The 22,549-nt window shown below is 37.9% G+C and overlaps 1 long non-coding RNA gene across 1 annotated transcript; it reads left to right on the forward strand.

Moving 5' to 3' along the window:
• The first annotated feature begins 666 nt into the window (after positions 1-666).
• LOC145033844 (uncharacterized) lies at positions 667-22,282 on the forward strand. Its single transcript, XR_013677737.1, has 3 exons — positions 667-720; positions 954-1,047; positions 22,193-22,282. It is a non-coding gene; the product is annotated as an uncharacterized LOC145033844 (long non-coding RNA).
• The last annotated feature ends 267 nt before the right edge of the window (positions 22,283-22,549 follow it).

Below are 22,549 nucleotides of genomic sequence, written 5' to 3' on the forward strand. Positions count from 1 at the left end.
ATATATATATATATATATATATATACTTCCATAACTTGAAGTTTAACCAAAATGAACCTTAAAAATGAGGAATTAGAACCAATACGAGATCAAGCGAATGTTAACATGAATGATTCATATTTAACCATAAGAATTCTTCAAGAACTTAGACAAATATGAAGAAAAATCAACTTAAATGTTCATCCACTGAATTAGAAAATAACGTTGACCAATTTGCCCTTGAAACTTTTTCCCGTAAGGAGAGCACGACAGAAAGTTGGGGTTATTTACAAAAATGTATCCATGTCTATCCATTACAAAAAAAATAAAATAAAATAAAATAAAATAAAAAAAATGCACAACCACAAATTATAGTAGATGAAAGGCTAATATTTGTCCTCGCAATCCTTACTAAGAATAGATTCCCAACCAACCTCTTATAAACTCAATTTCTTTTTAATTTGATAATATGATAGCTAAATTCTTTGTAGGACAGTTTTGTAATTACTATTTAATAAAATTAAACTCCGATTGTATCCATAAATTCTTTGAATTTTGATTTCGTTCAATCTTTTTATTTTTTAAATCCACAAATCGTGATTCTTTGTTTATCTTATTTTAAATAGTCTCATTTCGATTCTATATATTATCATCAACAATTCTATCTACAATTGATTTTAGTTCATTGACAAAATCAAAGTCTGCATCGTCAATGAAATTTTCTGATGTTGCTAAAAATAGGTAATGCACTATCAAACACTATAGAATATTATTGTTAATTTGATCAACAATGGATTATAGTTTATTCTAAAGATTCTGATTGACATAATTGATTGATTTAACGATTTTCAAAAAAATATTAATCAATTTGAAAAAAACAGGTATGAATTTGTTATGAGGTTTGTTATGTTAGTTTTTAAGTTTCAAATGATATTATTTTTTTCATTATTCTGTACATTTGATTTGTATTACAGTTCTTCAAGCTTTTAAAATACATTAGATCAATGGTTGTTTCTTCTCAAGTGTCCATTGCAAAGAATGCGGTTTCTTATGAATTTGTTAATTCAGGTAATTATTTAACATCATCAGTAGGAATATATTTTTATTTCGATTCTTCTGAATTTGTGACTATATCTAACTTATTTTTTAATTGATTTAAAAAAATGAATCTTTTATTTAACACATTTTATATGTGTTAGTTTGTTTCATATGTTTTAATTATATCTTTATGTTATTATTTTTTACAAAAATTGTGAAGGATATCCCTGAGAGTACTACTTTTTATTCGTCTCAACTCACAAGTGAAGGTATCATAAGCATTAAAGTTTTAATGCTTTTTATATGCTTTTGTTCCATGCATACGTTTTACTTATCTCTTTTTTTTTTTTTTTAAATTGTAGAAGATATCTTTGAGAATACTACTTTACATGCCTATGTCTAAAATATAATGTCTCATCTAAACTAGGAATTTATCTTTTAGACAACTTTGATGATTAGAAGCTGATAATTTCAACAAATCAAATTGAAATTCCGATTGATGTGTATCAGAATCACGTTATGAAAATATAATCAATCACAGTAAGAACGCGTCGAGTAAATAAGACCTGATTGGCTCATTAATATCTTTAAATGGTATATGAGTTTGAGAGAGTTTACAATCACGAACATTGCAAAGATACTCTCTACCCTCATACCTACCCTATTTATAAGGTGTTACAGACGCCCAAAAAATACAAGTGCTAAACGTTATATTTTGAAGTCGACTTATGCCTTGTAAATACATACACTTCGAAATCAACCTGATTTCGCAAACTAGCAGACTTAGACCTATTTCGACCTTTCACTATTATAAATTTCGAACCTAGCAATCTCCCCCATAGTGAGAAAAGACAAAATCATGCTATTTGCTCCAGAGTCTGTAGATTTACATTGCAAACCTCTATATACAAAAGTATCGTCTTTCAAATCTTAGCATTGTCTTTGCATTCATTCCTTTCCATTCTTTTTCTTCCCTTGAAGCACCACACCAAATGGTTGATGTATTATTTCTCCATTTTTAAACTTTTCAATGTTATCCTTCTCCTTCTACAAAGACTGAGGAATCTTTGAAGTCTTGTTAACTACCATATCAAGCTCAATATCAATTATTTCTAGGAAATAATAGTAGTTATCTATGAAAACCTTAATGTGAGCAAAACCAATAATGAAATCATTTTTCTTCGGCTCAGGCAGTTTCGAAATGTCAAAATTACTCAAAAATTATTGTCACCATCGCCAAGTCATTCAAGTTCAGGAGAAGGAAGTCAGTAAACAAAAATTCACACACCGCGTTGTTTTCTATCAAGACCATATATCGAAGATTTTGTAAAAGACCTTCGAATAGGTTTTCTCGAGTGATGGACATCACATTCAAAATCTTTAATGATGACCACAGCTTTTCTTCATTTTTTCCACAATATAACATGAAATCGCATCTTGAGCATTTTATACTCATCTTTATCATTGAAGTCTTCTGTAATTTTGAATTAAGAATAAGTAAAAAAACATATGGTTCACAAGAAAGTCAAGCAGATTAAAATTCGAGTTCTCAATGTCATAACTCTTTTTCAACGCTTTGCGAAAGTGGTCGTTCATCCCAATCGAAACTATATCTTCAGTAGTTTCATAACACCACTGCTTGTTGGGATCACCCATATTTAAGCGAGGTGGGTCATTCTTCTTTCGCCTCATAATGTTGTTTAGTTGCCTTTACTTCTCAATCTCTAGGGTCTATTGCTTTTTGTTTTCTTCTTCAGAAGGAATCACCATAATACCTTTTCCTTTATCACCTTGACCATATTTCGAAGGTAGGTGCATAGAACTTGAACTTGAGATTCCAAATTTTTCGTTAATAACAATCTCTTTCGTGATTTTTCTTGCTGTTGTTGTAGTTAAATTTGCAGACAATGAAACAGGTAATGAAGTGGATATTTTAGTCGAAATAACTTTTCCAACTACTGCGCCTTTTTCTTAATCTTTCGAAGACCCAACAACAGCATATGCTTTGTCTCCCGCTTGCGACACTTGCACTGCGTGAAGAGCATTTGTTGGTAAGTGAAGCACCAACTCAAGGATGGTTGCGAGCTTAGTTTTGATATTTCTCTCAATCTTCGTAATCAACTGAAATATTGACTCCTGTGGCACGATTGGCTGAGACGAAAGATCAACTTTCAAAATAGACTCCTTAATGCTTGATAGGAACACCTCCAGCTTAGTAAACACTTTCGAATCCTACTCCAATTTCGCGTCAAGTTTAGTGGAATTGGAAGAACTGATTCAACCAACTTCGGAATTGCATTTGCAACAACATCAGCCTTACCGTGCAACACAGTATAAGTCTTATCCGTTTTCTCAACCTCTATTGCCATTGTTGACTTGATTTCAGCCATGTGAACATCAATATAATCATTTATCTTCTCTACGTGTTTGATTAAAAGGTCATGACGCTCCTTGGCCACATCACGAATCTTTTGTATTTCATACTCAAAATTTCTAGAATGAACTCTTAATTGTTCGACCTATTTTGTTTCAAGGCTTTTAACCAAGGTGTGAAGATGATTCTCCTACGATCTCAATAAATACTCCATCACTACTCCAGTTACAAATTTCTTGCTCCGAGTATCAGCTTGAGATTGTAGAAGCTTATTGATTTCGGAGTTACAAATTTTGAGTTGTTTACCTAACATGATCATATCATCAAGAACATTATGCTCTTCAGGATCGAACTACATGTCAACAAAGGAAACCATCACATCATAATCATTCAGTTCGACATCCAGGATAAGTCAATCTACTTCAGTAGATTGGGATGAAAAAAAGTAATAATAGGTTCTTGCATAATGGTGGAGTAATTTGGTGAAATGGTTGAAATTGGAACTGAAGTTGGGATAGGTGATGAAAATGGAGGCAATGACGTTGATGTTTCATTGGTTGATGTTTTGCTTTTGGGATTTGAAAGCGAAACCATATGCAATAATTTGCGAAATCTAGGTTTCGAGTTGATATTACCCAAAACCTAAGGATTCTAGTATGATTCTTTTATTGGCAGGAAATGAGCAGATTTGGTTAACCTATCAACTATCACCCAGATAGCATCCAATCTTTCTGTTGTCTTAGATAATATGGTTATGAAGTCCATGGTAATCCTTTCTCATTTCCACTCGGGTATTGCTGGCTGATGTAATAATCCCGAGGGCTTCTCATACTCTATTTTCATCTCTGCCTTCATATTTGGCCACCAATAATGTTGTTTAATATTCAGGTACATTTTATCTGAACCTGGATGAACAGAATATCGTTTTTTATGAGCCTCGTTCATGACTATCTCTCTAAATCCCCCAAATTTTGGGACCTGGATTCTATTCATGAAGTAGTGAGCTCCGTACTCTTTGGCTTCCAGGATTTTATCCATCCCACACAGCGTTTCATTTGCGGCATTCTCTGGCTTCAATGCATCAGATTGGGCTCCATTCATCTATGAGGTTAGGTGGGAGTGGATGGTTATCGATAATGTCTTCACCCGGCAACCTAACTATTCTTTCCTACTCAGGGAATTAGCTACCACCTTAGCCTTTCCCGGGTGGTACTTGATCTCGCATTCGTAATCACTTAGCAGCTCAACCCACCTTCGCTGCCTCATGTTCAGCTTCTTTTGGTTTAGAATGTGCTGGGGGCTATTGTGATCTGTGAATATCGTGCACTTCGTACCATAGAGGTAGTGCCTCCAAATCTTTAGGGCGAAGATCACAACTCCCAGCTCGAGATCATGGGTGGTGTAATTTACTTCATGTGTCTTTAATTTCCTAGATGTGTAAGCAATCACCTTTCCACGCTGAATGAGGATACAGCCTAACCCTTGGTTTGAAGCATCGCAGTATACTATGAAGTATTATGTTACCTCCGGTAAGGATAGCACTGGTGCACTACAAAGCACTCACTTCAAGGTTTGGAAGGCAGCTTCTTATTTGTTCGTCTAGTTGAAAGATATACCTTTTTGTGTCAAGGTGGTGAGGGGCTTGGCTTGCTTGGAGAGGTTCTGAATAAACCTTTGGTAGTAGCCTGCAATACCCAAGAATTTACGAATTTCTGTTATGGTTTTCGGAATCGCCCAGCCTTCATATCTTGGAAGGATCTACATGAATCCCTTCCTCACTAACTATATGACAAAAGAAGTTTACACTGTGAATCCAAAACATGCATTTGGAGAGTTTCGCATATAGCCTTTCAGCTCTTAGAGTTTCCAAGATTTGACAGAGATGTTAACTGTGCTCCTCCTTGCTTCGTGAGTATATGAGAATATCGTTGATGAAGATAATTATAAAATTATCAAGGAATGGGCGGCAGACTCGATTCATGAGGCCCATAAATGATGTGAGGGCATTTTTCAGATCAAAAGGCATCATGATGAATTCATAATGGTCGTATCGAGTTCGGAAAGCTGTTTTTAGAATGTCATCTCCTCAGACTCGGAGCTGATGAAGACTCGGAGCTGATGATAATTGGATCTTAGATCTATTTTGGAGAAGTAACTAGCTCCTTGAATCTGGTTAAATAGATCTTCAATCCGAGGGAGTGGGTATCATTTTTTTTTACAGTGAGCTTATTCAATTCCCTATAATAGATGCACATCATAAAGGATCCATCCTTCTTCTTGAAAAACAAGACCGGAGCTCCCCAGGATGAGAATCTTGGTCTGCTGAATCCATTGTTCAACAGTTCACTTAATTGACTAGATAACTCTTGCATTTCAGCGGGAGCTAACCTATAGGGTGATTTGGAAATTAATATGGCTCCTGGTATGAGCTAAATTCAGAATTCAACTAGTCTTTCTTGGGGTATTCCCGTAAGGTCTTCAGGAAATACATCCAGGAAATCGCATGCCACTGGGATATATTTAATGTTTATTTCTTATTTGGCTTTGTCCACAACATGAGCGAGGAAAGCATAGTTCTTCTTGTGCAGGCACTTATGTGCCTTGATTCACGATATGAGAAGAAGATTGTCACCAGTCTTATCACCATAGATCATTATGGGTTCGTGATTGGGGAGGTGAAGGTGAATGACCTTGTTGTGACACATAATATCAGCATGGTGGAGGCTTAATCAATCCATGTCGATTATCACATCAAAACTCCTAATATATACTGGCATCAAATCTATTTGAAATATATGGTTATTTAGTATTAATGTGCACCCTACGTAAACATCTTTGGTTGTTTCGGTTTTCCCAGTAGCCATCTCCATCATGAAGGCTTTGTTTATCTTCTGGAGTTGTTGCTTTAGTAAGTGTTTGAATTTGTTACTAACAAAGCTCCGCTCGAGTCTGCTATCGAATAAGATGCATGTGAAATTATTACTAAGTGGGAACGTACCGATAACAACCGTTGGGTCTTGAAATGCCTCACCCATACCCAAAGTCAAGATCCTTCTAGATCCTCCCGCCCCTTGGTTGTTTCCTTTGGGGAAATTTCGTCTGAAATGACCGGTTCCTCCACATCCATAACAAGTGTGACTAGCCCCAACGTTATTATTGTTGTGGTTTGTTGTTGTTGTTGTTGTTGTTGTTGTTGTTGTTGTTGTTGTTGTTGTTGTTTGGTTGTTGGTTCTGTTGGGGTTGAGATCTGCATTATCGAGCAGTATGGCCCTTTCGGTTGCAACTTGTACACTAAATATGTCTCTGCATTCTCTATAGTGGTGGTAGCTGCATTTGTTACACTTAGGCAGGGTTCCAGAGTTTTGCCTGGTAGTAGTTTGCATAGCTGAGGCTGGAGCATGTGGTGTTAAGGAAACCTGAGCAGTAGCACTGTGGACTGCTACAGTTTGCTTTTTTTTTATGACTTTTGGCTTTGTCACCCCTTTCGTTTGTTGTCTTTGTTCTTCTTGTTATCCTTTCCCTCTTTGTTCCCTTCAGTTTCTCCAGATTTGTCACCTTTCTTGTTGCAATGGTCGTACAACTTCTTGTCTAGTGTTTTAGCACTGTCGTACTTTTCCGGGTTTGCTAATATTACATTTCATTGAATTGGAGAGGTCAGTGCCCAAATGAATCTTTCAATCTTCCTTCCTTCAAACATGATCATGTCTTGACACAAGATGGACAACTCAATAAACCTCGAGATGTAAGCATCGATGTCGGAGTTCCGAACTATGAGATTCCACAGTTGCTGTTCCATCTTCTGGATCTCCCCTTTGGGACAGTGTTCCGCCATTAACATTTCATTCAGCTCCTCCCATGGCATAGCGTTTACCACTAGAAGCCTCATGGCCTCCAGATGACCATTCCACTAAGAAAGCACTTGATCGAAAAATCTGCAAGCTACAAACTTTACCTTGCACTCTTTGGGACAATAGCAGATCTTGAATACTGATTCAACTTTTTCTATCCACCGCTTTAGATTTATCGTGTCTCTCGTTCTGTTGAAGGTCCGAGGCTTGGCATTCGTGAAATATTTGTTGGTACAGACCATTGTAAGTCCTTGGTTCATCCCCTGATTTGAACTTCCGGCTCATTGCCCGTTACCTCCTTCGTTATTCCCGTTGTGATCTGTGCTAGTGTTGCGGTGACCGCAGCTGACACTGCTGCTTGGAACGTAGCCAAGTTTACCTCCGGTCGTGTTTGTGCCGTGCTGTTTCTGTGATTTCATCTTTGAGGCATCTTTCTGTCATGGAACTGAAAGATGTTGAGTATTTAGTGCATTCTAGTTTCGAGATTCCATAATTATAGAATAGTTTGGGTGATAGGGTTGCGCATGTAAATGAATTCATACAATTAACATGAAATAAAATAATAGCACACATAACATATAACAACATCACGAAAAAAATATATATGTAACTGCATTCATTAGTAATAATCTTTTAGTACATGAAAATTTTCATATATAAGGCATATAAAACATTAATAAAATCCGACAGCATGACGACTCCATGAGTAGTGTAATTACTTAATCATGCAGTCGATAGTACATATAGTGGTACATAAAAGAAATCCTAATAGTAGTGGTGGTATGTGAAGTTGATCCTAGTACCGGTAAGGAAGGTCTAGTGCTGAAATCACATGCCAAAATGTCGTGCCACGAGATCATCCATCTCGCTCATCTCCATAGTGACCGCGTCCCTCTCATGCTCTGCTTATACGGCTCGGGCTTCTACTACTAAAAGTTGTTGTCGAAGGGTGCCAACCTCCTCCTCTAAGGATCAAGTCTGATAGATGGGATCCCTGTGAGCTGTAGGGCAGTCCTGCATCACGTCTAAAGTGGGAGGCTCGTTAGGAACTTCATTAATGTCCCCGACTTCCTCCATATCCTCATCAGGTTCCCCGAACTCATAGTCGGTCTCCAAATATATCTCAAGTCCTAATACTGGATTTTCCTCCTGATCTATAACAGGTCCTCCTTGAATCAACCCATTGGCCATTAGGTCCTAATAGAAAAAGATACCTTGTTGGAATTCTTCCATGATGACTGCACGAGAAACTGAAGGATGAGAAGTGTGTGTAAGGAAAGTGCATGTAGTTAGCATTCAAATTACTTTTATAGTATTTGTTTATGTTTGAGTTTCTTAAAAACTTTTTGATACAAGGTTGGTTAGTTTCTAGATTCACTGCCCACCATGATCACTCCCAAACACATGTTGGTCGTATTTTGAATAAATATAGTTTATCAGGCTCTATTGATCCCCAAATGCGACTACATAACTATCCGGGTTTAACCACAGTGTTTAGTTTCCTCCAGAAGCTGTTAGAGTTATAGTATAAACGCACATCTAGGTATTATTTTATTCAGAGTGTTTTAGTCCCATTGTATTTATAGTTTCATATCTTGTATGATTAGATATGACAGTTCACTATAAACAATGTTATGATACCAATCTGTCACACCCCTAAACCAGACAGCGGAAATGCCTGGGGGCTTGGGTGACATCATTATGGCAGTAGCATCACATTGTATATAATTGAAACATAACATCATCATCATCACACATGTAAGGTTTGTCACCCTAGATTGGCCTAGACTAACTATAACGAATAGCTCTGATGTGGGGTGTCACCCCCATAAAGATCTATACACAAACTCTTTCTCTCTCTCTCTCTGGGAGACTCTGTTATAACTACAGGCTACGTTTGTACAATCATTTGGTACCAAAAAAACATCTCACTAGATCCTTATTCGAATTTATGTGAATAAACATGAAAGGTATATTCGAGTCCCAATAAACATGTAAGTGGACAACAAAGGCCCACTAAACATGTAAATTATATTCCTGGCTCAATATACATATAATGTATATCCCAGGCCCAATAAATATGTAAATGGACAACTAAGGCCCACCAAGCATGTAAATTATATTCCAGGTCGAATGAGCATATAAGGTATATTCCAGCCCAATAAACATGTAAGTGAGCAACTAAGGCCCACTAAGCATGTAAATTATATTCCAGGCCGAATGAGCATATAAGTTATATTCTAGGCCCAATAAATATGTAAGCGGACAACTAAGGCCCACTAAGCATATAAATTATATTCCAAGCCCAATAAAAGTATAAATGACGTAATTGATCTGTGGGTTGTTACATTAGTTGATTAAGCTTCGTTGTTAACCAAAATGACATAAAAAGCCATTCTTTTGGTAAAAATGTCATTTTAGGTCCTTTAAGTCCAAAGTTTACTTTTAAGGTTAGTTTTAGTAAAAATAACATTTTAACTCAATTTTGTCAAAAATATCACTTTTGGCTTCGTTTTTTGAAAATGTGCATTCTTGGCCCATTTATAAATAAATTTATCTTTTTGGCCCAAGTTTTAATAAATTTACATTTTCAGTTCTTATCAAAAATTTGTTGAAACGGACACTTAACCCACAAAAGTCCAAAAATTTACAAAGTTGACCGTAAGACTAAAAAGTTGCGACGCAAGATGGTCGATTTAGTGCTTGTGCAATGGAAATATACGAATGGGCCAAATCTCACCTGAGAAACGGAGAGTGACATGATGAGTCGCTACCCGCATTTGTTTGCTGATGTGTGATTCCGGGGACGGAATCATCCTAAGGGGGAGAGAATATTAACGCCCGTGTTTTTGGGCTAAAAGCATTAATAAAGTTGTAATAGTCTAGGTCAACCTTTGTAACTCATTTTAATGTAACAAAGAGGAATTATGTGAATATTATGTGAATTATATGCTTATTTGCTTAATTATTATGATTTAATTAATTAATAACCAAATTAATGTCACACCCCGAAAACCGAAGGCAGAAACGTTTTCGGGGTTGACTCCACGTCGAGTATCAAATCCAATGTACATAGTAAGTAAAGTAAATCAACCATTACATTACATATATGAAAGTTTTATATTTGTTTCAAAAGCATAAGTTATACAAGTGATACATAGTATATATGAACAATACAAAATGAGTCTTCTGAGAACTCCGTCTTCACACAAAAGGATCTTCGGGTACCTGTCTAACATGGACCTGAGAATACAAGCAGTTTGAAAATCAGCATAAAGCTGGTGAGTTCATAAGCGGTTATTTTTTTTTTTTTTTTTTGAAAATGTACGAGTTCCTTTGTTTTCCTGAAAAGTGATTATCCAAGAAAATCCCATATTTTCTTATGTAAAGTTAGTTTCCAAATCGATGTCTAATTAAAACATGATTGTTCTTGTGAAATGTAGTTCAATTGTTTAACTTATTACACTTCTCTACTTTCGTACTACTGTTATTCAGGAAGAACCCCATGTTCTCCTGACTGTGTGTGTGTGTGAACTGTTACTAGTTCTGATTATGTTCGGTGTCCTTCCCAGGAAAACCCCATGTTTCCCTGACTGTGTGTGTGTGTGTGAACTGTTACTAGTTCTGATTATGTTCGGTGTCCTTCCCAGGAAAACCCCATGTTTCCCTGACTGTGTGTATGTGTGAACTCTTACTAGTTCTGGTTATGTTCGGTGTCCTTCCCAGGAAAACCCCATGTTTCCCTGACTGTGTGTATATCTTTACTGGTTTTGGTTATGTTCAGTGTTCTTCCCAGGAAAACCCCATGTTTCCCTGACTGTGTGTGTATCTTTACTGGTTATGGTTATGTGCAGTGTTCTTCCCAGTAAGACCCCATGTTTTCCTGACTGTGTGTGTATCTGTCATCCCTAGATGTACATTAGCTTTACTACGTACATAAAGCTAGTAAATGAGTCTGAAACGTTAATAATCTAGATTGCGAGCCCTTAACCATACTTAGACTGGATATGACTCGGACCATGGTCAGTATCCTATTTATGACTTTTTTCACCCTTGAACTATTTGGTTCGGCTGTAGCTAGCAGCCAGGTGTGGGATTGTCAGTCCCGTATAGATCTATACACTCAAGCCACGCTCTCCTACGAACGGAGATTCTGGTTACAGAGTTAGTCCTCCACTATCTTGTGTCATGGAAGTGTTACAAGGACGTGTCTCCAATCATTAAGATTACTCTTTACTTTTCGACTAGGAAAGTAGTATTTACGACTGACTATACTCTACGTACCTGTGCTTTACACTCGAGCCTAGGTGTTTTATTAAGGACATTACACTCGAGCCCATGTGTCATTTAATGAGGGCTGTCCTTTTACACTCGACCTTAGGTGTATTATTAAGGACATTACACTCGAACCTAGGTGTTATTTAATGATGACTGTCCTTTTACACTCGACCCTAGGTGTATTATTAAGGACATTACACTCGAACCTAGGTGTTATTTAATGATTATAGTCCTTTACACTCGTTCCTAGGTGTATTGTTAAGGACATATAGATGTTTTATGTTTTCTAATGGAGTCTGTCTTTTACACTCGAACCTTAGTGTTTTATTACAGACATTACAGTGGTTTATGTATTCTATCAGTTTAAATGTGAACAATCAATTACAAAGTACACAATATAACAGTGTATAATAAGAATTGAAAATCGGGTTAAAAACAAACAACTCTGCAAGTTAAAACAGTTTGTTTAAAAGGTTTTCAATTCTTAAAGTGTACAATTATGAAACCATTTAATTGAAATCATGTGATTGAGTACAAGATATACTTGTACTTTTGCTTGTATTCCCCCCTTGAAAACATTGAAAAACCATTGAAAAAGGGTAGGGGTATGAACTCACCGGACGCGGAAGTGTGCCGATTTCGGATGCTAAACGTCGAATCGGGGCCTGATAACACGCAAGGTTCCTATGTAAAATGAAATGGCGTACAAATATATCTAATTAGATTTACAAACTCTAATTAGATATGAAGTTACACTCCAACGAACAAAAACACCTCAAAACTGGTGTTTGAAGTGACCCAGGTGACATCTACGGACGGGAATTGAAGCGTGGGACTTGGGATTTGAGTTTACTCCCCAAGAGTAAACTTCCTAATTGAGTTTATGACCTAAACACCCATTCCCCATGAGTTTACGGCCGTAAAATCATAGAGGGGTGGTTTATGGTGTTTAATGGCTCACAATTGGATATAGACACTTGGAAATGCTTGGAATAATTTTAACTAAGGCTTGGATTGAATTAAAATCACCAAATGCAACACTTAAAGGAGTTTACGGCCTAGGCATGGGTTCTATGGCCGTAAACTCACATATCTCTTAGAATAAGTGTTGTTAAGGTCCCAAAATTAATCACATGTGATTCTAAAAATTCTAACAAGCCTAGAAATCAATTCTGGGCACCATTTAACATCCATTTAGGAGTTTACGGCCATGGGGCATGTTCTATGGCCGTAAACTCTCAAATGTGGGATTTTGATGTGTTTGAAGCCCTTAAACTATTTTTGGTTGGTTCTATGAATTATTCCAAGGCTTTTGGTGGTGTTGGATGGCTTTCTAACACCTTAGAATTGAATTTATACCCCTTTTTGAGGAGTTTACGGCCCAAGCACATGCCTTGGCCGTAAACTCATATAAACCTCTCGAAATTTATGTTTGAAGTGTTCTAAGTCCAATTCTAATATTCTAAAAATCATATCTAAGTCTTGTTTGTGTTTTGGAAGGGTTAAATGGCTTTAAAACCCTTTAAATATGTGTTTACATCCTAGGCACCTTCCAAGGCCGTAAACTCATATACAAGGCTTCAAATCTTGGTTTGAGGCATTCTAATTCCATTTCATAAAGTCTTTTATTCATATACAAGGTCCAATTGACGTTTGGAAGGGTTTTGTTGCTCCAAAAACCCCCCTTTATGTGAGTTTACGGCCTAGGACTGTTCTAGGGCCATAAACTCATGTTAATGGTCCTATCCCATGGTTTGAACTCGAATTTGAGGGCTAAATATGTTGCATAACAAATTAGGGAAGGTACCTTGGTGATTTGATGCCTTAAACTTGAGATTTTAACCCTTAAATCTAGTTTGAGGAGAGAGGTTGGAGTGATAGTTGTAAAATGGAGCAAAAGCTTCAAAATGGAGACTTGAATCACTTTAAATAGTGTCCAAGTTCGGGACATGGTAGAATTCTACCCGATACCGGCGTTAGACGGGGCTTTTGGTCGCACCCGGCCAATTTGCCGTAACCCGATATGGTTGGTTCTAAAAATGTTCCGATCATTAATATGAGACGTTAGAATGAGTTCTAAGGGTAATAAGACACTTATTAAGTCATAAAATAAAATTCACATTAACGACTTAATAAAAGGTCGGAAACGGAAACGAAATCGGAAACGGCGATTGGATGATCGGAACGAGTCGCGAAAAGGGTTACAATTAAGGATATGAATTTCGGGTTGTTACATTATCCCCCTGTTAGAGGGAATTTCGTCCCGAAATTCAAAGATTCGAACACAGATCACGAAGTGGAAAGATATATGGGGATGAATTTACTGCATTCGGGTTTCCGCTTAACATTCTAGCGAACCCTCACTGTCAGGATGTGGCTTTGTTACGTATGATTAACCTCTCAATCTACGATCTCAATTGATTCATACATGAAAATTTGGATTTTTATTTCCTCAAAGGAATTTACTCGGGTTTCGTCAGGTCGGCAAGCCTTACGAATAAAGATGCGGAATACCAGATGATTGCTACTGAGTCCTTAAGATAGCTCGGAGAGGGCTATGGAATCGATTCCTAATGAAGATCTCGAAAGGTCTAAGGTTCCACAAGTTAAGTTTTCTGCACTTCCCAAGACGTACTATGTCTTTCTAGGGTAAAACCTTCAACAAGTGGGTACGCTTTCACATGTCAGAGTAACTAAAGGTCCAATGGTTTTAAGGGGAAACTTCTACGTGAGTCTACGATTGTAGCCGACGGGACCCAAAGATCGATAGGTTCCATGGGTGCTCCCGGTGTCGACTAATTCTTTATTGCCTTAGCTTTTGAAAGGATCTACGAGTATGACTGCTTTGCTTATCTACATGAACAAGAGAATGGTTCGACCGAAGGGCGTCACTACCTCCTCGTAGTGACCACATCATGCCCTGATTGCTGACTTGCACACATTGTGCTTACTGAGGTTTGGTTACGAGGAAATTCTCAGGATTTGGTCGATGCGAGACTAGACTACGCGTTCGGAAAGAATTCTTAAGAATTCTTTAGAAACAGCATCGAGAAAGGATCATAGACTTCTCGTTTCTCGATGATCACTTGGACGAGAGATACATGGGCAAAATTTTTAAGCTTTGATGTACGAAGATCATGAGAGTTGAGTTGGAGGAAGATTAAAATAAATGGCTTTCTCGAAACTAGGAAAGACAGTATGAATGAGGCTCAGTCATTACATGCTAAGGGTGACATCAAAGCATTTCATAAAAAAATTACCAATAGATCGAATGGAAAAGAATAATCACTCGGATTGAGAAAACAATCTACGAATACGACACAAGTGTTCTCGTTTTTATGTGATAACCATCTCGAAGACATACATTTTCGGTTACTCGTAAACGACAGGGGTTACAAAATGTTCAAATGGATGGTTAATGAATTTCTTTCGGTGCTAGAATCGAAAAGAATCACAGGCATATAAATTTAACGAGGGAAAATATACCTGTGGCAACGGTGGGATCGGTAGTTGTCTCCTCTCGTCCTATTGCTAGAACTCTTCCGGTGTTCCTAGGTGTTGTAGCCTTGGGGCAGTTTCGCTTGAGATGTCCCACTTCTCCACAACCATAGCAGGCCCGACCGATGCCCGCTCCGGAAGTTTGACTCGTTGATTGAGTTGGCGTCTTACAGTTCTTCGCCATGTGACCGTTTATGCCACATTTGTTGCAAAATTACCTCTATACATGGACCGGAAGAAAGATGATGATAGCTGCACTTGCCACAACTAGGAAGGGTTCCAGCATACCTATTAGCAGATTTTTGGGTTGAGGACCCATCAACAGAAACAGTTGCAGAGGAAGTGACAGCGTGAATTGCCACCCTTTGCTGTCTCTTTGAAGATTCATGTGATGTTTGGCTTTTCTCTTTCTTCCCAAGTTTTCTTTTCTCACCGCTCCTCACCATCGGCTCAGTAGTGGTAACTGCCTCTTCAAGGTCATCACTGTGATCGATTAGGATTTGTGCTAAACATTTGGCGCTGTCGTACGTATCCGGCCTCGCAGCTATGAAATTTCCTTTCGTTGGCTGAGTCAGCCCCCAGATAAATCTCTCTATCTTCTTACTTTCCGTAGTAACCATTCCCGGAAAAAGTAGTGCCAAGTCGTCGAACCTGGAAGTATAAGCAGCAATATCGGAACCTTTCATCTTCAGGTTCCACAGTTCATGTTCTAACTTCTGCATTTCTCCCCGATGGCAGTACTCAGCCAGCAAAAGTTCCTTCATGGCTTCCCAACCCATGGCGTTGGCTACATGTAAGGTTAGGGATTTGACTCGGTCGTTCCACCAAGTCAGAGCTTTGTCGAGAAAGGTGCAGGCGGAAAACTTCACCTTATCTGAATCTGCACAAGCGCAGATTTCAAAGATAGATTCGATCTTCTCGAACCATCGGGTAAGTGAAATGACACCTCCAGTGCCATCAAAAGACATGGGTTTGGCATTCATGAAATCCTCATAGGAACCCTCTTTCCGGTGTCCCTGGCTATCTTCTGGGTTTTGGGGCTGGGGACCACCTCCGGAGCTACCGGAATTCATTTGTGACATGGCTGCCACCATTGCAGCAGTCAGAACTGTTTGAAGTGATGCGAGATCAAATTGAGGAGAAGGTGGTGGCGGAGGAGGATTGTCGTTGTTCTTCGAGCTGGGTCTCTTTCTCGAAGGCATCTTAATCTAAAAAGATCAGGAAAGAGAGGATCATAAGTCCTCTAAATTGAATCAAGAGATATGGAACAGGGGATATCTCATCAAGACAGATATAGCATCATACTAAGCGATAAAGTAGGAAAGAGTTATCAAGACAGAACATTTTATCGCTAGTGGAATGGTCAAGTAACTTCGCGTATACGAGGATTTTCTACGAAGGATTGGCTCGAGAAATACTCCCATAGTATTTCATGGTTCGCTGCAGCGACGATTCGTTGTTTGAGATATTAGGTAAGTTTTAGGCATGCTGCGTACCACAGTCACTCCCAAGCACATCTTGGCCGTGTCTCGAATGAATATAGTTGGCCAGACTATATTGATCCTAGACACGACTACATAACTGCCCAGGTTTAACCGCAGTGTACAACATCCATTTACTTATGTTTTGTTCTACTTGTAGTTACGGATTTCGACAGGTCGGTATACTTGTATACTTTTGAAAATACTTATAGTTTTGAAGATACTTTTAATCCAGAGCACTGAGGCCCATTAATGTTTATAGTTTTATACCATGTAAGGTTTGGTATACTTCATTCACTATAAACAAGGGCTCTGATACCAATCTGTCACACCCCGAAAACCGAAGGCGGAAACGTTTCCGGGGTTGACTCCACGTCGAGTATCAAATCCAATGTACATAGTAAGTAAAGTAAATCTACCATTATATTACATATATGAAAGTTTTACATTTGTTTCAAAAGCATAAGTTATACAAGTGATACATAGTATATATGAACAATACAAAATGAGTCTTCTGAGAACTCCGTCTTCACACAAAAGGATCTTCGGGTACCTGTCTAACATCGACCTGAGAATACAAGCGGTTTGAAAATCAGCATAAAGCTGGTGAGTTCATAAGCGGTTAGTTTTTTTTTTGAAAATGTACGAGTTCCTTTGTTTTCCTGAAAAGTGATTATCCAAGAAAATCCCATATTTTCTTATGTAAAGTTAGTTTCCAAATCCAAAAGTAAAGTAAACGATGTCTAATTAAAACATGATTGTTCTTGTGAAATGTAGTTCAATTGTTTAACTTATTACACTTCTCTAATTTCGTACACTATTATTCAGGAAGAACCCCATGTTCTCCTAACTGTGTGTGTGTGTGAACTGTTACTAGTTCTGATTATGTCCGGTGTCCTTCCCAGGAAAACCTCATGTTTCCCTGACTGTGTGTGTGTGAACTGTTACTAGTTCTGATTATGTTCGGTATCCTTCCCATGAAAACCCCATGTTTCCCTGACTGTGTGTATGTGTGAACTGTTACTAGTTCTGGTTATGTTCGGTGTCCTTCCCAGGAAAACCCCATGTTTCCCTGACTGTGTGTATATCTTTACTGGTTTTGGTTATGTTCAGTGTTCTTCCCAGGAAAACCCCATGTTTCCCTGACTGTGTGTGTGTGTCTTTACTGGTTATGGTTATGTGCAGTGTTCTTCCCAGGAAAACCCCATGTTTTCCTGACTGTGTGTGTGTATCTGTCATCCCTAGATGTAAATTAGCTTTACTACATACATAAAGCTAGTAAATGAGTCTGAAACGTTAATAATCTAGATTGTGAGTCCTTAACCATACATAGACTGGATATGACTCGGACCATGGTCAGTATCCTATTTATGAATTTTGTCACCCTTGAACTATTTGGTTCGGCTGTAGCTAGCAGCCAGGTGTGGGATTGTCAGTCCCGTATAGATCTATACACTCAAGCCACGCTCTCCTACGAACGGAGATTCTGGTTACAGAGTTAGTCCTCCACTATCTCGTGTCATGGAAGTGTTACAAGGACTTGTCTCCAATCATTAAGATTACTCTTTACTTTTCAACTAGGAAAGTAGTATTTACGACTGACTATACTCTACGTACCTGTCCTTTACACTCGAGCCTAGGCGTTTTATTAAGGACATTACACTCGAGCCTTGGTGTCATTTATTGATGGTTGTCCTTTTACACTCGACCCTAGGTGTATTATTAAGGACATTACACTCGAACCTAGGTGTTATTTAATGATGACTGTCCTTTTACACTCGACCCTAGGTGTATTATTAAGGACATTACACTCGAACCTAGGTGTTATTTAATGATTATAGTCCTTTACACTCGTTCCTAGGTGTATTGTTAAGGAAATATAGATGTTTTATGTTTTCTAATGGAGTCTGTCTTTTACACTCGAACCTTACTGTTTTATTACAGACATTACAGTGGTTTATGTATTCTATCAGTTTAAATGTGAACAATCAATTACAAAGTACACAATATAACAGTGTATAATAAGAATTGAAAATCAGGTTAAAAACAAACAACTCTGCAAGTTAAAACAGTTTGTTTAAAAGGTTTTCAATTCTTAAAGCGTACAATTATGAAACCCTTTAATTGAAATCATGTGATTGAGTACAAGATATACTTGTACTTTTGCTTGTATTCCCCCCTTGAAAACATTGAAAAACCATTGAAAAAGGGTAGGGGTATGAACTCACCGAACGCGGAAGTGTGCCGATTTCGGATGCTAAACGTCGAATCGGGGCCTGATAACACGCTAGGTTCCTATGTAAAATGAAATGGCATACAAATATATCTAATTAGATTTACAAACTCTAATTAGATATGAAGTTACACTCCAACGAACAAAAACACCTCAAAACGGGTGTTTGGAGTGACCCGGGTGACATCTACGGACGGGAATTGAAGCGTGCGACTTGGGATTTGAGTTTACTCCCCAAGAGTAAACTTCCTAATTGAGTTTATGACCTAAACACCCATTCCCCATGAGTTTACGGTCGTAAACTCATAGAGGGGTGGTTTATGGTGTTTAATGGCTCACAATTGGATATAGACACTTGGAAATGCTTGGAATAATTTTAACTAAGGCTTGGATTGAATTAAAATCACCAAATGCAACACTTAAAGGAGTTTACGGCCTAGGCATGGGTTCTATGGCCGTAAACTCACATATCTCTTAGAATAAGTGTTGTTAAGGTCCCAAAATTAATCACATGTGATTCTAAAAATTCTAACAAGCCTAGAAATCAATTCTGGGCACCATTTAACATCCATTTAGGAGTTTACGGCCATGGGGCATGTTCTATGGCCGTAAACTCTCAAATGTGGGATTTTGATGTGTTTGAAGCCCTTAAACTATTTTTGGTTGGTTCTATGAATTATTCCAAGGCTTTTGGTGGTGTTGGATGGATTTCTAACACCTTAGAATTGAATTTATACCCCTTTTTGAGGATTTTACAGCCCAAGCACATGCCTTGGCCGTAAACTCATATAAACCTCTCAAAATTTATGTTTGAAGTGTTCTAAGTCCACTTCTAATATTCTAAAAATCATATCTAAGTCTTGTTTGTGTTTTGGAAGGGTTAAATGGCTTAAAAATCCTTTAAATATGTGTTTACGGCCTAGACACCTTCCAAGGCCGTAAACTCATATATAAGGCTTCAAATCTTGGTTTGAGGCATTCTAATTCCATTTCATAAAGTCTTCTATTCATATACAAGGTCCAATTGAGGTTTGGAAGGGTTTTGTTGCTCCAAAAACCCCCCTTTTTGTGAGGTTACGGCCTAGGACTGTTCTAGGGCCGTAAACTCATGTTAATGGTCCTATCCCATGGTTTGAACTCGAATTTGAGGGCTAAATATGTTGCATAACAAATTAGGGAAGGTACCTTGGTGATTTGAAGCCTTAAACTTGAGATTTTAACCCTTAAATCTAGTTTGAGGAGAGAGGTTGGAGTGATAGTTGTAAAATGGAGCTAAATCTTCAAAATGGAGACTTGAATCACTTTAAATAGTGTCCAAGTTCGGGACATGGTAGAATTCTACCCGATACCGGCATTAGACGGGGCTTTTGGTCGCACCCGCCAATTTGCCGTAACCCGATATGGTTAGTTCTAAATGTTCCGATCATTAATATGAGACGTTAGAATGAGTTCTAAGGGTAATAAGACACTTATTAAGTCATAAAATAAAATTCACATTAACGACTTAATAAAAGGTCGGAAACGGAAACGAAATCGGAAACGGTGATTGGATGATCGGAACGAGTCGCGAAAAGGGTTACAATTAAGGATATGAATTTCGGGTTGTTACAAATAAGCATTTAAAATAAATATTAGAAAAAGCCGATATCTTTTTGAAAGTTGTAGTGGCCGAAACAAGGATTCCGGAGATATAAAGAACGCCGAAATCCGAGTTGTAACGAAGAAGTTATGACCTGTCGAAGTTTCGCGACGAAACCGGCATGGCACCGGGAAGCGTAAAAAGTGAATATTGTGATAAAGTGATTTTTAGCCTTAACAATCTAAACAAAACCCATAGTATTCGTTAAACCGAGAATTTTTATAAAAAGAACGTCCAAATCTGACTTCGTATGAGGAAGTTATGATTTTTCTAAGTTTTAGCTTAACAGTAGACAGCTAAATACTCGAATTTAAGATTGAGCGATATTTAGCCGACAGAACCTAAATGATAATCGAAGGTCTCATCAATACTAGTACAACGGTAAAAAGACTGACGAAAATGGACGTCGGATGAAGAAGTTACGAATTTTTAACGGATTTTCCTGTCCCGGTCTGTTAAAAATAATAATATTAAAATTAAATTCAAAACTTGCCGATGAAGTCTAAATGAAACTTGTAGAGCCTAATTTTAGCTACGCATGCATATAAAGAACGTAAAAAACAGAGCTTGTATGCGAAAGTTATGGATTTTAGAAGTTTAGGGCTCAAAATTCGAAAAATTTCGCATGAACAGTAACCGGACACGTCACCTCGCCGAAGCTACTGCGTCACCGAGGATGTGGTCGAATCTGGATCCGACGCGTGTCGCTATTCCCTCGGACCGATGTCTCGGCCAATCAGAAGACGCCTCGTAGCCGCCGCGTGTCCGAGTCTCATAGGGCCACGTCCGAGCCTTGTAGCTCGCCTCGCTACTGCCACGTGCCTCGCCCCTTCGCAGCCACTTTTTCTTCCGTGACCGAACCTTGCAGGCACTACGTGGAAGCTTCTCAGCTACAAAGACCTCGACCTCGCATCCTATATAAAGGGGGGCTGCGAGCCTTCCTGACTACTTTTATAAATTTGACATTTTTCACCCCTAAACTTATATTTTCACTATTTTGACTTCCCCCGAAGCCCCGGTATAGTTTTTAAAGCCCGGAATACGTCCCAAAGTGCCCGAAAACCCGGAAATTTTTATCTTTTCGGTTTTGAAGCTCCAACTCTCGCAGAGCCTAGTTTCTCAATAAAACTCCCGGTTTTATCAGAAACGATCATTTTAAGGAACGAATTGCTGCCCGATTATCATCAAATCATGTGAGTGTATAGTCACATTCATCTTACATGTAGATATGAAGTATTTTCTATGAAATACGTGTTATGTGTAATTATATTGATTGTTTATTTGAGATGATTGTTGAGTACAATGTTTTATACAAGTTATAAACTTTATATGTATTTTATCTACAAATATGTTGGGTAAAACATGGGTAGACGAAATATTTGATGTGTGTTAAAAATGATGAGAGGCCTCGATGTTGTTTTTGTTCCAGTCATCTAGTGGAGTATGCATGACGACCACGGACTCTTCTAGACAGTCCAGTGGAACGCTGGTAGGCTCGCAACCTGTAGGTGTTGTGAACGATGTGTTCACCGGTGTACTCCATCCCCCTCATGCTTTCCTTTAGGACATTTATTGTTGAGGAACCCCCTTAACAGTAGTGTCCATCCCGATGATAAAATCCTTAGACTAGGTCCCTTGTATAGGTGTTTAGGGACGTAAAGTGAGGATAACGGGAATGGGTAATCAGGGTTATTGTTGGTTGATGAAATTAATAAATTTATTGTTGATCGATGAAATTAATAAATTTATTATTATTTGTGGGTTGAAAACCCAATATGCTCACCAGGCTCCCAAGCCTAACCCACCCAGCTTTCTGTTTTACAGGTAGTGGACTCAAAGCATAATTGTGATGATGATGAGGGCTTTTGGATTATAGGCCATTAGTTGTAAATAACTGTTGTAAGGCTTATAATGTACTGTTTATACTTATGTACTGTATCGAACATGACATCCCAAGTCTTTTAATGAAATACATTTCTAAGGAAATGCTTTTGATAAATCTTTATCATATTATTATTTTGGGACAAATTCCACAATTCTTTTATTAAAAGGTTACTCTGATTTTGAAATAAAGTATAAACAAAACCGGTGTTTTCTGGTCGTGAAAATGGGGATGTCGTAATATATATATATATATATATATATATATATATATATATATATATATATATATATATATAT

This window comes from Lactuca saligna, chromosome 3 (assembly GCF_052625555.1).
Source record: "Lactuca saligna cultivar CGN05327 chromosome 3, ASM5262555v1, whole genome shotgun sequence".
Taxonomy (NCBI): Eukaryota; Viridiplantae; Streptophyta; class Magnoliopsida; order Asterales; family Asteraceae; genus Lactuca; species Lactuca saligna.